Raw genomic sequence first — 14,192 nt, 5'->3', positions numbered from 1 at the left:
TCTGAAAAGGCTACACAATGTATGACTGCAACTATGTGACATTCTGGAAAAAGGCAAAAGTGTGGAGACAGTTAAAAAATCAATGGCCGCCAGGGGTTAGTGGCAAGAGATGAAAATGTAGTGTACGGAGTATTTTTAAAGCCGTGAAAATAACTCTACATACTATAATAGCTGGATATATGTCATTATGGACTTTCCAGGTGGCACTAGTGGTAAAGAACCCACTTGCCAATGCAGGAGACTTAAGAGACTTGGGTTCGATCCCTGGGTCAGGAGGATCCTCTGGAGGAGGGAAATCCCAAGGATAGAGGAGCCTGACTGGCTACCATCCATAGGATCGCAAAGAGTCAGACATAACTGAAGTGACTTAGCATTCAAGCACACGTATGTCATTATAGATTGTTCAAAATCTTAGAATGTACAAAAGCGAATACTACCATAAACTATGGACTTTCAGTGATAATGATGGGTTAAAGTAGGTTCATCAGTTGTAACAAATGTACCACTCTGGTGAAGGATGCTGATAATGGGGGCAGTTATGCATGTGTGGGACAGGAGACAACTTTGCTGTGAACCTAGAATCCGGCTCTAAAAAAACACTCTTTTTTTTTTTTTTTTAAATATTATTTTATTAGTTGGAGGCCAATCACTTTACAACATTTCAGTGGGTTTTGTCATACATTGACATGAATCAGCCATATAGTTACACGTATTCCCCATCCCGATCCCCCCTCCCACCTCCCTCCCCACCCGACTCCTCAGGGTCCTCCCAGTGCACCAGGCCCGAGCACCTGACTCATGTATCCCACCTGGGCTGGTGGTCCGTTTCACCATAGATAATATACATGCTGTTCTTTCAAAACATCCCACCCTCACATTCTCCCCCAGAGTTCAAAAGTCTGTTCTGTACTTCTGTGTCTCTTTTTCTGTTTTGCATATAGGGTTATCGCCACCATCTATCTAAATTCCGTATATATGTGTTAGTATTCTTAAAAAATAAATGAACTAAGTAGCGGTTGCAGTTTTGATGAAGGATATCATTGGCAAACCACCATTCTGATCCTAGTGATTATAATTCCTGGGGTGACCACTACCTGTAGGGTGATGAAGGGCCATCGCTTCCCTTTCCTGTCCCTGAGCAGCATGGACATCTTTGATGCCTTGGGAACAGCAAGACTCAGGCTCTGCACAAAGATAGCATCCAACATAGCAATGGCCAACCCATCAGAAAACATTTACTGAAGCGACTGTGGGCAGGGCATCACTTTAGGAACAATAGAACACCTAAGGATGACTAAGACATAGTGTCTGCACTAAGCTGGGACTCCAGAAGCCTGGGGAATCTTGGCTCTACCAATTCTGTGTGAACTTGAATAAGTTGCTTTCCTTCTCTGAGCTTCAGTTTCTTCACCTACAACCTGGGTGTGACTCCTGCTAGATGACCTCGCAGAATTCCTGTGGGAGAGTTGCTAATGAAATGCTATAGTATGGGACTTTCCTTGTGGTCCAGTGGCTAAGACTCTGACTCCCAATGCACGGGCCTGGGTTCGATCCCTGATCAGGAAAGTAGATCCTGCATGCCGCAGCTAAAGATCCTTCATGCCACAACAAAGATTGAAAATCCCGCATGCTGCAGCTAAGACCTGGTGCAGCCAAATAAATTAACTATTTTTATTTTAAAACAGAAACACTGAAGGGAGATGCTCCATTACTTAATGGCCTATGGGAGATGCAGGTAAGGGGGAATCCCCAGGTTTGGAGCCAGGCAGATCTGGGTTTGGATCTCAGCCCTGCCACTGACGGCTGTGAGGCCTTGGATAAGACACTTGATTGCTCACAGCCACTGAGTGAGGAGCACAGGCCCAAGGACCATGGTGTAATATTAAAGTCCATGAACTGAGAATCAGTCAGACTTGAATGCAAGACCAAATTCTGCCATTTATCAGCTACATGTGATCTTCTGGCTATTTCCAAGGAGAATCAGAAGTAAAGAAATTCAAAGGCACATTACTGACCAGTAGGAAAGTGGGATGAGGGGGTGAAAAGAAAGGGAGTACTTGGGTTAAGAATGGAGACAGATAATCCACAAGTACAAGGTGGTGGCTGAGGGTAAGAAGACCAAGAGGAAGCCCATGGGAGAGCTGAAAGGACATTTATGGAGCATTTACAGTAAGTCAAGTATGTCAGTCCTTACAATCACCTATTCTGAAGGTACTTTTATCATCCTCACCTTATAGGTGGGAAAACTGGCCAAGGTTACATTTTTGTCCATGAACCCAGAGCCCACACTCTTTACTCTGCCTACAGTCAGGTGGCCCCAGCTCATCATCCCTGTACTTCTCTCAAGTTTTCTGCAAATACTGGATGTGAATCCAAACTAAAAAATAGCCTATTTTCCTCATCCCCTGAGGCTTCCAGACTTGTGGAGAGCAGACACAAACTCATAGTGATTTGAGATGAAGCCTGGGCAGGCCCATTCAGCCCATTACTGCCTGCAAAGTGATGAGTCTTGGTTACTCAGCTTCTACACCTGCAGATCTGCCTGGCCTGTCTCTGACTCTCCAGAGGCTCCCCTTCTCTCAGGCACAGAGCTTGGGGGCTCCAACAATGTCACTGTTGGCCATATTTCCCACATTTCTCTGGCCTGTCCCCATGAGCCCACAGGCCTCTTTGTGCCTTTTTTCCAGAGGTCCTTCCCCCCAGAATTCCCTCTCCCCTGGACCCCTCTTTCTTCTCATACCTGACAGATCTCTGTTCATCACCCCTCACCCACCCCCATTCCACTCCAAAAAAGGATCCTGCAAGCTTCCTCTTTCAGCTCAGTTTTGTCTCAGTCTTGCACAAAGGGAAATGTTATATGTGATGGCACCTAAGAGGAGAATGTGCACTGTCCTTCTAACAATTAAAACCAAGTAAGTAAGTAAGTGCTAGTCAGTCAGTCCAACTCTTTGAGACCCATGGACTGTAGCCCACCAGGCCCCTCTGTCCATTGACTTCTTCAGGCAAGAATACTGGAGTGGGTGGCCACTGTCTTCTGCAGGGGATCTTCTCAACCCAGGAATTGAACCTGGGTCTCCTGTATTGCAGGCAGGTTCTTTACAATATGTGCTGACACCTAAGAGGAAAGTGTGAACTGCACTTCTAACAATTAAAACCAAAGTCCCCCTTTAAAGGGCCTCCTAGGTGGCGCTAGTGGTAAAGAACCCGCCTACCAATGCAGGAGGCATAAGAGATAGCAGGTTTGATTCCTGGGTCAGGAAGATCCTCTGGAGGAGGAAATGGCAGCCGACTCCAATATTCCTGCCTGGAGGATCCCATGGAAAGAGGAAACTGGTGGGCTACAGTCCATAGTGTCGCAAAGAGTCAGACACAACTGAAGCGACTTAGCATGCACGCACACCTCCTTTAAAACCTTGGAACTTACCTTAAACATCCTTATCAAAAATTACCTTCACAGGCAGAGCTCAGAACAGTTTATGGAAGCCCAAGAGAGGCCTTCATAACAATTTATTTATTTATTGCATTTATTTAGCACTGCATATTCATTTTTAAATATTTGTTTTTATTTGTTGTTTATCCCTAGGTTGGGAAGATCCCCTGGAAAAGGGAAAGGCTACCCACTCCAGTGTTCTGGCCTGGAGAATTCCATGAACTGTATAGTCCATGGGGTTGCAAAGAGTCAGACATCATTGAGTGACTTTCAGTTACTTACTATAAATTATTTATTTATTTGGTGTTTCCTTATGCCAAGCACTGGTGTAAATACTTTACAGCCTCTCTTTTCCCATATCTACATCTTTAAGAGGTGGAAACTATTATGATCTCCATTTTACAGATGAGAACTGAGATTTCAAATCATTACCCAGTAAGAGGCAGAGCCAGAGTCAGTCTGTTCTAATCTGGTTTCAAAGCCCATGACTTCGGTGTCTCTGGGCCCACAAACTGGTGGACTGTGGGAGCATCTGACTACAGTTGTGTTTTATCTGGTCTGCTACATATTTTAAAAACAGAGAGGGCTTCCCTGGTGGCTCAGTGGTAAAGAATCCATCTGCCAATGCAGGAGACATGGATTGGATCCTTGGTCTGGGAAGATCCCACATGCTGTGGAGTAACTAAGGTCATGCGCCTCAGTTACTGAACCTGTACTCTAGAGCCATGAAGCCACAGCTACTGAGCCCATGTGCTGCAACTTGTGAAGCCCACGCACCGTAGAGTCCATGCTCTGCAACAAGGGAGGCCACCGCAATGAGAAACCCGCACACCACATCTACGGAGTGGCCCTGCTTTCCGCAACTACAAAGTCTTCACAGCAGTGAAGACTCAGCACAACCAAAAATAAATAAATAAATACAAATAAAAAATTTAAAAACTAGAGAATCAATTGCCAACATTTAAAAACTAGCAGATTTCTCCTATCAATTGGAATTTTCAGCTTCTCTTGAAATAACCAAGGGATTCCCTGGTGGTCTCACTGCCAAAGCCCTGGGTTCCATCCCTGGTCAGGGAACTAAAATCCCACAAGTCATGAGGTGTGTGGCAAAAAAAAAAAAAAAATCCTAAGACTTGGCCACACTGTCTGGGTTCCCACATGGCAATAACTGGCTGGCGGCAGTAGCAACAGCCCCTCTTAAACAGAATGTGTGCATTCCACTTTGCCATTGGCTCCCCGGTCCCTTGCAGACCTACTTAATTTTTTTTTAAATTTCTTTGGCTGTGCCGCATGGCAGGTGGGATCTTGGTTCCCTGACCAGGGATCGAACCTGAACCCTCTGCACTGGAAGCACAGAGTCTTAACCACTGTACTGCCAGGGAAATCCCATTTATTTTCTTTGACTTCCTGGCCTTCGGAAGCATGTGAGTTTGTGACTCCTGGGTCCACAGTTTCTGATAGTTGTAGTTTCCTTGCAATGTAATGAGTTCCCCATCACTGGAGATGTGCATACTGACATTTATTACAGGTGCTGGAAAGAAATTGCAAGAGCTAACTGGGATCAGATAGCACATATAATCCTTTCCAGCCCTGTAATACCAAATATTTACTTAAGGCTACAGCATGTATTGTCAAGAACTAACCTCCCCTCTGATCTCAACTTACTGTTTCAACCTTTCCTTCTCTTTACCTTGGTTTCTTGATCTATTTATATATTTTAATCATATGATTATGCTGTATGAATTCCGGTAAGCTTCCTCAAATCCTTTTTGGAACAAGGCATGGGGAACAAATAAATCCAGACATAAATATTTATATAAAGGGCTTGGTTCCAGATACTGAAAAGAAAAAAGAAAAAAAAAAGAACTATAAGTTTTAACAGCCAAGGTATCTTAGTTTCCCTGAGATGCTTAGGCTCAAAAAGATAAAGGACCTAAGAGTCTGGATTGTAGCAGCTGAATGCGCATGAGGTTAGGTGGTCTCAATCAATTGTCTCAGGAAATGAAGCCTCAATGCTTGATCACCCATTCTTTATTTAAAATAGATTTTAAAATTATAAAACTAATTATGGCAGTGAAAAAAAAATTGCTTCAGATTCCTTAACATTTCTCCCATGGAGAGGGAGAATCTATGTGTTCTTTCCTTGAATCTGAGTGGGCGTGTGGCTGATTTAACCAATGTGCTATGCTTACTCGCTCAGTCGTGTCCAACTCTTTGCAATCCCATGGACTGTAGCCCACCAGGCCGCTCTGTCCCTGGGATTATCCAGGCAAGAATACTGGAGTGGGTTGCCATTCCCTTCTCCAAGGGATCTTCCCAACCCAGGGATCGAACCCTGGTCTCCCACATGGCAGGTGGATTTTTTACCATCTGAGCTATCAAAGAAGGAAGATGGTACAGATGATCTTATTTGCAAAGCAGAAATAGAGACACAGACACAGAGAATGGTATGGACGCCAAGAGAGGGAAGGGAAGAGGGACGGATTGGGAAATCGGGACTGACACATGTTCACTGCTATGTATAAAGTGGTAACCAGTGAGAAACTATTGTATAGCTCAGGGAACTCTACTCAGCACTCTGTAGTGACCTATATGAGAAGGGAATCTGAAAAAGAGGGGATAAATGTATACGTATGGCTGATTCACTTTGCTGTACAGCGGAAACTAACAGAACATTGTGAAGCAACTATGCTCCAATAAAAATTAGTTTTTAAAAAAAGTAGCCTTATGGAAATACCTATATGGGGAATAACTGAAGCCTCCTGCCAACAGTCAGTGAGGAAGTGAGGCCTCCTGCTTGCAATCATGTGAATCCCTCATCTTGGAAGGAGACCCTCCAGCCTTTGTCAGGCCTTCAGACAACTACTGCCAAGGATGACTTCTTGACTATAACTTCATGAGCCAGAACCACTCAACTAAGCTGATGTCAGATTCCTGTCTCAAAGAAATTGGGTGAGGTGATAAATGTTTATTGTTTTCACCTGCTGAGTTTCAGGGTTCATTCATTCACACCAACAGATAACTAGTACACAAGGTTCAAAATTTTTAAACATACAAAAGAGGATGTAGCAAAAGCTCTCTGTCACTCCTATCTCTAAACACCTGGTCCCCCATCCTCTCCCACCTCCCCCAGCTAACTTACAGAAAGTCCTTGGGAAATGTTAGGTTTATTATCTGGGATACAGAAGCGGATACCCTTGGCTCCTCTTATAGATTATCTGACTGAAGATAGGCTGTAGCAATATGGCATTCCCTTTCCAAGCTATAAAGTCACACCCTTCTTTCTGCACAGGAACTGGGCCTTTTCAGCCCTGATGCCACCTTTCCCAGTCACGGCCTCGATCTCCCATGAGCATCCCCACATCCTGTCTCAAGTGTGAGGGTGGGGGATTCCCCTCCTTGCATACCAGTGGAAAACATTGATGTGAAAGACATACGTCTTTTTCTTTGACCCACAGAAATCAGAAATCAAACCACACACCTCCCAACACACAGTCCCAGCCTGGTCCCCAGCCTTCTCTCCAAGGTGTCCACTTTTTATCATGCCCCAACCTTATATCCTCACCCCAGACTTCCCAGTCTGCTCTTCTGACCTCCCAAGACATTGCTCATGCCAATCCTTCTTCCCCGAATGCTCTGCCCCCAACCTACCCTTTTGAAAACAGCCACCTCTCTCTCTCTGTGAAGCTTCCCCAGATATCCTCACATGCCTCCTTGCTTCCAATCTGGCCCCCATCCGTCCGTTGTCCACTTGACAGCCAGGAGACTGATGCAAGACCTCAGGTGGTTCTTCCACTTCTGGCAAGATGGAGAAACAGTCTCCACCCTGCCTCTGCTGCTGAACGCAGCTCCACACGCTGGACAGCGGCGACAAGCAGCTCTTGAGAGTTCAGAGAAGTCAGCAGCAGAAGGCAGATGGGGGAAGAGAGCAATTCAAGGATCACCAATCTGGCAGTGGGTTTATGTGATTTTTTTCAACTGAAGTATATGTAATTTATTTATTTTATTTGTATTTATTTGGCTGTGCCAGGTCTTAGTTATGGCATGTAGGATCTAGCTCCCTGACCAGGGTTCGAACCCGCATCCCCTGCACTGGGAGCTCCAAGTGTCAGCAACTGGACCACCAGGGAAGTCCCCACACGTTTTGTTTTTTCCCTCTGGTATTCCTTGGGCTGTCTCAATGCATTCAGAAAGACCAGGATGGGGGCGCAGGGAGATCCTTATTTCCGTCCTTTCCTCTGTTCTCACGTGTCCTCGTTCCCAGGCCATCCGCGGTGGCACAGGTGGTGGCAGGTGCCTCCGGGAGCCTCAAACAATGAGGAAGGAAAACCTTCCTCTCTAACTGGAGGAGCTGTGGTCCTGAGTGGGGTGAACCACTACTGATTTGTCCCCTACTTGAGCACAGTCATGGGAAATGCGCGTCAGAGTCAGGTAAATAAAGCCCCAGGGAGCCAGAAAGTCCCAGGGGGAGAGCAGGGAGGCAGGAGTTTGGGATAGGGATCCCATAAAGTTATCTGTGAACTTCTGGTCTCATCCACTAGCTGCACATGAGCGGATCTCACTTAAACAGCTTTGCACAGACTTTGAGAACTGAATCATGAGCAAGGCCACTGCCCAAGTTCCAAAAGCCCATAAGTGACCCACACATAGAGCAGATGCACGTGGCACCAGAGAGAGTTTGAAAACAGGACTGACATTGGAACCAAAACCCACACAAGGCAGGAGTTGAACCCACTTTGCCAGTTGCCTGCTAAGACATAATGATCGATATTCTGTGTGCGATTTAAGTGAGATTAAAGGCTATTAACACAGTAATCAAAACACCCAGGACAAACTACCTGCAATACAAAGAAGTAGAAAATTTCTACTAGCACGGAAAAGTTGATGAAAAGATGCCAACAGTAAGGCGCTAGAATAATCTAAAGACCTTTAAGCAGCTGTTACAAAAATACCCCAAGGAGAAAATGTGGAGCTAATGTTTAATGGGTATGGAGTTTTAATTCGGAGAGAAGAAAAAGTTCTGGTGATGGGTGAGTGGTGACAATTATAAAACAATGTGAGTATACCTGATGCCCTAAACTGTATTCCAATACATTCCCATTCCAATATTCTTGCCTGGGAAATTCCACGGACAGAGGAGCCTAGTTGACTATGGTCTACAGGGTTGCAAGAGAGTTGGACATGAGTTATCGAATAAACAACAACCTGTAATCCTAGATGACTCTCAGGGACATTATTGTGGGTGAAAGAAGCCAGTTTCAGAGGTTGATGTACTACTGCATGATGCCATTTATGACATTCTCAAAGACCAAACATTGGTGATAGATCAGTGGTTACCGCAGGTTAAGAGTGGGGAGAGTGTGTCACTACAAAGGGAAACTGCAGGGCTTTTTGAAAGATGATGGAACTGTTCTGCATCCTGTTTGTGGTGGTGGTTACGCAAATGTGCACGTGTTAAAATTCATAGAACTATACATCAAAAAAAAATTTTTACCACATGTTAATTAAAACAAAACAAAAACCTTGTGGTAGTCAGTCTCAAGGTGGCGTACGGAGATCCTCACCTCCTTGTATTTACGGCCTGTGCAGTCCCATGGAATAGGGTTGGCCCGTGGGACCAATAAAAATGGTAGAGGCGACAGTGAGTGACTTCTGAAGCTAAGTCATAAAAGACACTGCAGCTTCTGTCTAGGTCTCTTGAATCATTCTCTCTGAGGAAAGCAAGTCACAACACTCTGAGAACAGCCAAGCAATCCTGTGGAGAGGAGCAGAGACACCAACAGCCAACCCCTACTTGCCAGTCATGGGAGTGGGTCATATGGGAGATGGACCCTCCAGCCACAGTCAAGCCTTCAGGTGAATGCAGCCCTGACCAATATCTCCTTGCAACCTTACAAGAGATCAGAACTGAACTGCTCAGCCAAGTTGCTCCCAAATTGTTGACCCAGAAGGAAACTGTGAGAGAGAATATATGATTATTGATGCTTCAAAAGACTATATTTTGGGTTACTTATTATGTTGTTGTTCAGTGGCTCAGTTGTGTCTGACTCTTTGCAACCCCATGGACTGCAGCACACCAGGCTTCCCTGTCCTTCACCATCTCCTGGAGCTTGCTTAAACTCATGACCATTGAATTGGTGATGCCATCCAACCATCTCATCCTCTGTCATCCCCTTCTCCTTCTGCCCTCAATCTCTCCTAGCATCAGGGTCTTTTCCAATGAGTCAGCTCTTCACATCAGGTGGCCAAAGTATTAGAGCTTTAGCTTCAGCATCAGTCCTTCCAGTGAATATTCAGGATTGATTTTGTAGGATTGACTGGTTTGATCTCCTTGCTTTCCAAGGGACTCTCAAGAATCTTCTCCAACACCACAGTTCGAAATCAGCAATTCTTCGATGCTCAGCCTTCTTTATGGTCCAATTCTAACATTAGTACATGACTCCTAGAAAAACCACAGCTTTGATGAGATGGACTTTTGCTGGCAAAGTGATGTCTCTGCTTTTTAATATGCTGTCTAGGTTTGTCATAGTTTTTCTTCCAAGGAGCACGCATCTTTTAATTTCATGGCTGCAGTCACCATCCATAATAGGTAATGACAGTCCTGAGATATAGGTCAGATCATGTATCTCTCCTGCTCAAGACCTCCCAGTGGCTTCTCACATCACTGATGTAAAAGCCAGAGATGAGGCCCACTCAGATCAGGTCCGTGCCCCGCTCATACCTCACCCACTTCTCCTCCTTCCTGTCCCTCAAACATGCCGGGCTAGATTCCACTCCAGGACTTCTGTACTTGCTATTCTTTCTACCCAGAATGCTCTTCCCAAGTGTGCATACACTCACTCACCCCCTGCAGGTCTCACCCCCTGCAGGTCTCACTCAAACGCCACCTGGACACAAAGGTCTTCTCTGACCACCCCAGCCACTCTCCTTCCCTCTACCCTAGTTCATTCTCCTTCATGGTTTTCATGACCTCCTCATATTTTATATACACATATTTTTTTCTCATCTGTTTCCCTCCCATTACAAAGCAAGCTCCATGAGAGGAAGGACTCAATTTATAATGGTTCAGTGGTTTAATTTGTATCCCCATTTTACAGATGAGAACACTGAGTCCCAGTGATTACACACTAGATTAATATTAAAGATAGTCTGTGTACCCAAGCCTTGGGACACCAAACACAGTGCCTTTTCTAAAGAATCAACCAGCACTGGGAAGACCCAGAGGGATGGGATGGGGAGGGAGGCGGGAGGGGGGATCGGGATGGGGAACACATGTAAATCCATGGCTGATTTATGTCAATGTATGGCAAAAACCACTACAATATTGTAAAGTAATTAGCCTCCAACTAATAAAAATAAATGAAAAAAAAAAATCAACCAATCCAAAGTCCTCATTTTCTAGTTCAAGAGCAGAGTTCAGAGAGAGCTGGGAGGACTTCCCTGGTATTCTAGTGGCTAAGATTTCATGTTTCCAATGCAGGCGGCCTGAGTTCCTAATGCAGAACTAGATCCCACTGCTGCAACTATGAGTTTACATGCTGAATCTCAAGATTTCATGTGCCTCAACTAAGATCCGGCATGGCCAAATAAATAATTTTTTTTTTTTAAAGAGAGAGGGCTGGGGATTTTCCTGCCGCAAAGAGACAATACACTGTACTCTCCCCTTGTTTACCACTGGCCTAATACGGGCAGGAGTGGGGTCTCTCCCATTGGCCCATCTCCCCAGTTGGCTGAGAGCTCAGCTCCTGTTTGCTCATCAGCAATAGCTGGGAGAAGATGATCTCCCAGTGAGCTAACACAGCACTGAAACACAAAGGACAGAAGTCAAGAAAGCTTCCAGCAGGTGGTGCCTGGTGAGGCTTCTGGAGCCCCAGTAAAGTTTAACCCCCATATCTGAAGCCCTTGTAATAGTTCCAAAATATTTTTGTGTCCTTTAGCATCTCTCTGGCAGCCCCATGTCAGCTGCTGGAAGCCTTAGAAAGATGATTTTGTAATTTTGTGAAATAACACTATTATCATCAAGCATCAGTGATGTGCCAGGTACTCTGGTAATAGCAGTTCTTTAAATTCTCACAATGACCCTATAAAGTAGGATGAAGTTATATCATATATGGGTTCAACAAATTAGGACAGAAAGAATAAATTTTGCCTTTATACTTTGGGACTTGACTCTAAAGGAAGCTGAGACTCAACTGAAGACATTATTTCCATTTGACAGATGCAAACACTGAGTCTCAGGCTAATAACTTGAGTCACATAGCAGTTAGTGGCTGAGTTGGGGTTCAACCCCAAATCTCCTGAATTGTGTACAGCCATCATAATATACCACCAGAACAGAAATCAAAGTGTCTGGACCCAAGATAAGTGGCTTCTCCCTAAGCCACATTAAAAACCAATGAAGCCAGACAATGTAGGGAATAGGCACCATGCCAGGGAGGATGAATTGGCACAAGCTCTTTGGAGGGCAATGTGGTCATGCCAATCAAAATGACAAATGTGCACTCTCTTCTGACCCACCAATGCCACTGCTAGAAACCTATGCTCCTGATGCATTTGCACATGTGGGAAATGGCATCTGTTTCATGTTTTTCATTGCGACCTCATTTGTGATGCCTCAAAAAGATTAAATGCCTCTTACCCTGAGAGCCCCATTGGTCCTATTCTGAGGGTCTTCAGGGCTTCGTATAAAGATAAGGCTGAGGGACTTCCCAGGTGGTCCAGTGGCTAAGACTGCTTGCTCCCAGCGCAGGGGGCCTGGGTTCAATCCCAGGTCAGGCAGCTAGATTCCACATGCCGCAGCTAAGAGTCCACATGTCACAGCTAAAGATCCTGAATGCCTCAGCTAAGACCCAATACAGCCAAATAAGTAAAGAAAGAAAGAACTTTAAAAAAAATAGTAAAACTGGCTGTTCATGTACCATTTGCTACAATGGTGCTATTAGATTTTTTTTTAAAGGTAAAGCTGAGTGAGGGTTTCCTAACCTTGATCTTCATAATTCACAACACATCATTTACTTAATATAAGTAATCTAAATATGTAATATGTAATCTTAATATGTAATAATAATATGTAATAATGTAATATGTAAATATGTAAAAATATATAATATGTAATAATAATATGTAATAAACTTAATATGTAATCTAAGTAACTTACTTAAAAGGAAACATTAAATAACATCTGTAATTGAAAACATACAAATGCAAAGTATCCCCAAAATAAATATACTGAAAGCAAAACAGGGTTACTAAATTCTGGCTAGCTAATGTCTGTCTCCTATTCTTCCCTGTTAGCAGGATGGATTAGCAGGTGGTAGAGTAGTTAAAGACCGGCACTAAACTGAGACTTTCTCTTTGACATTGTTAACAGGACTGAGGAATTGCTGAAAAGAATCCTCTCCTTCTGCTAGTGCCCTGGACCTCCTAAACGATCTTATATTCTGTTAACAGAAGGGAAATAGCCCCACTCTGCAGAGAATTAATGTGTCACTAGTTTTTTCAGAGGTGGATCTTCAAAGAGGGATGGGGTGTCCTCCTAGGCTTCCCTCTTCCCACTGGGGTGGGCTGAGTCATCGCGTGCGGGGAAGGAGGGAGTTTATAGGAAATGCCTTCTGTTCCTTCCCTTCCTGCTCTTTACCTGGTTGGGCTTGGCGTCCTGGGCTGATGATCCATAAAGGGTTAGCTGTAAAAACAAAACAAACCTGCTTGTCCTTAAATAATGTTATTTCAAGGCAAAGGTCCCAACCTTGAAATAAATAGGGTTTCAAGTGAGAATCTGAATTAATTCTGACAACATAATCCAGAGGGCAAGATTTGCCTTCAGGTTTTCTTCTATTAACCCCACTAAAGACAAAGAGAAAACTGAGGAAAAGAATCCTTACTTCCGAGCCAGGGAAGGATTATTATTATTGTTATTATTATCATTAAGCTTCTTTGAAGTGAACAGAACATGGAAATGCTTTCTTTTACCCTCTACCCCATTTCTCCTTCCTGTCCATTCTCCTCCATGCTTTTGGAGGGTCTGTGATGTATCAGGACAGCATTTCCCAACTTTGGTTCCTTTGAACACAAGTTTCTCCATTTCCGCCTAATCCACACCCCTCTCTACTGGTAGTTAATTTTCAAAAAGTGTAACTCTCATTGTTTTGCTTATGTAAGTTTGGCTCCATCCTAAAACAATGAACTCCATTAAATCAAGGGCTGTATATAACATTTCCCCCAGTGCAAAATAAAGAGAAAAAAGTCAATGTTACAACACAAATTGAGCACGACGAGGGACCTCACAGAGCCACACCACTGACTATGCTTGGTGGAATTTTCAAGGCGTGCCAGGCCTCAGGGAAGGCCTTCCGTAAGTGCTTGCTGGCTGGCTGACCACTGTGCATCACCCCACGGCCTTCTGACCAGTGGTATTCAAGTTTTAGCTCCTGGAGAGCTTGTTAAAAGATTGCTGAGCTGCATCTGCAGAGATTCTGATTCAGCAGGTCCAGAGTGGGGCCTAGAAGTCTGTAGTTCAAACAAGTTGCCCCAGGGGATGTCAACACTGCAGGTCCAAGGACTACAACTTAAGTAGGTCTTGGGCTACTGGGCATCAAAATCACTTGAAGGTGCATCTTAAGTTGCAGATTCCTGGGCACTACACACCAGACATTCTGATTCCTCAGGCTGAGGTGGGCCCCTGGAATCTGCCATATTAAGGGCTCTCCAAGGATCCTCCGGAGACCACCATTAGCATGTGGAACTCGGAGGTGAGTGACCCACG

This window comes from Muntiacus reevesi, chromosome 2 (assembly GCF_963930625.1).
Source record: "Muntiacus reevesi chromosome 2, mMunRee1.1, whole genome shotgun sequence".
NCBI classification, from domain to species: domain Eukaryota; kingdom Metazoa; phylum Chordata; class Mammalia; order Artiodactyla; family Cervidae; genus Muntiacus; species Muntiacus reevesi.
This window is presented reverse-complemented; position numbering follows the sequence as displayed.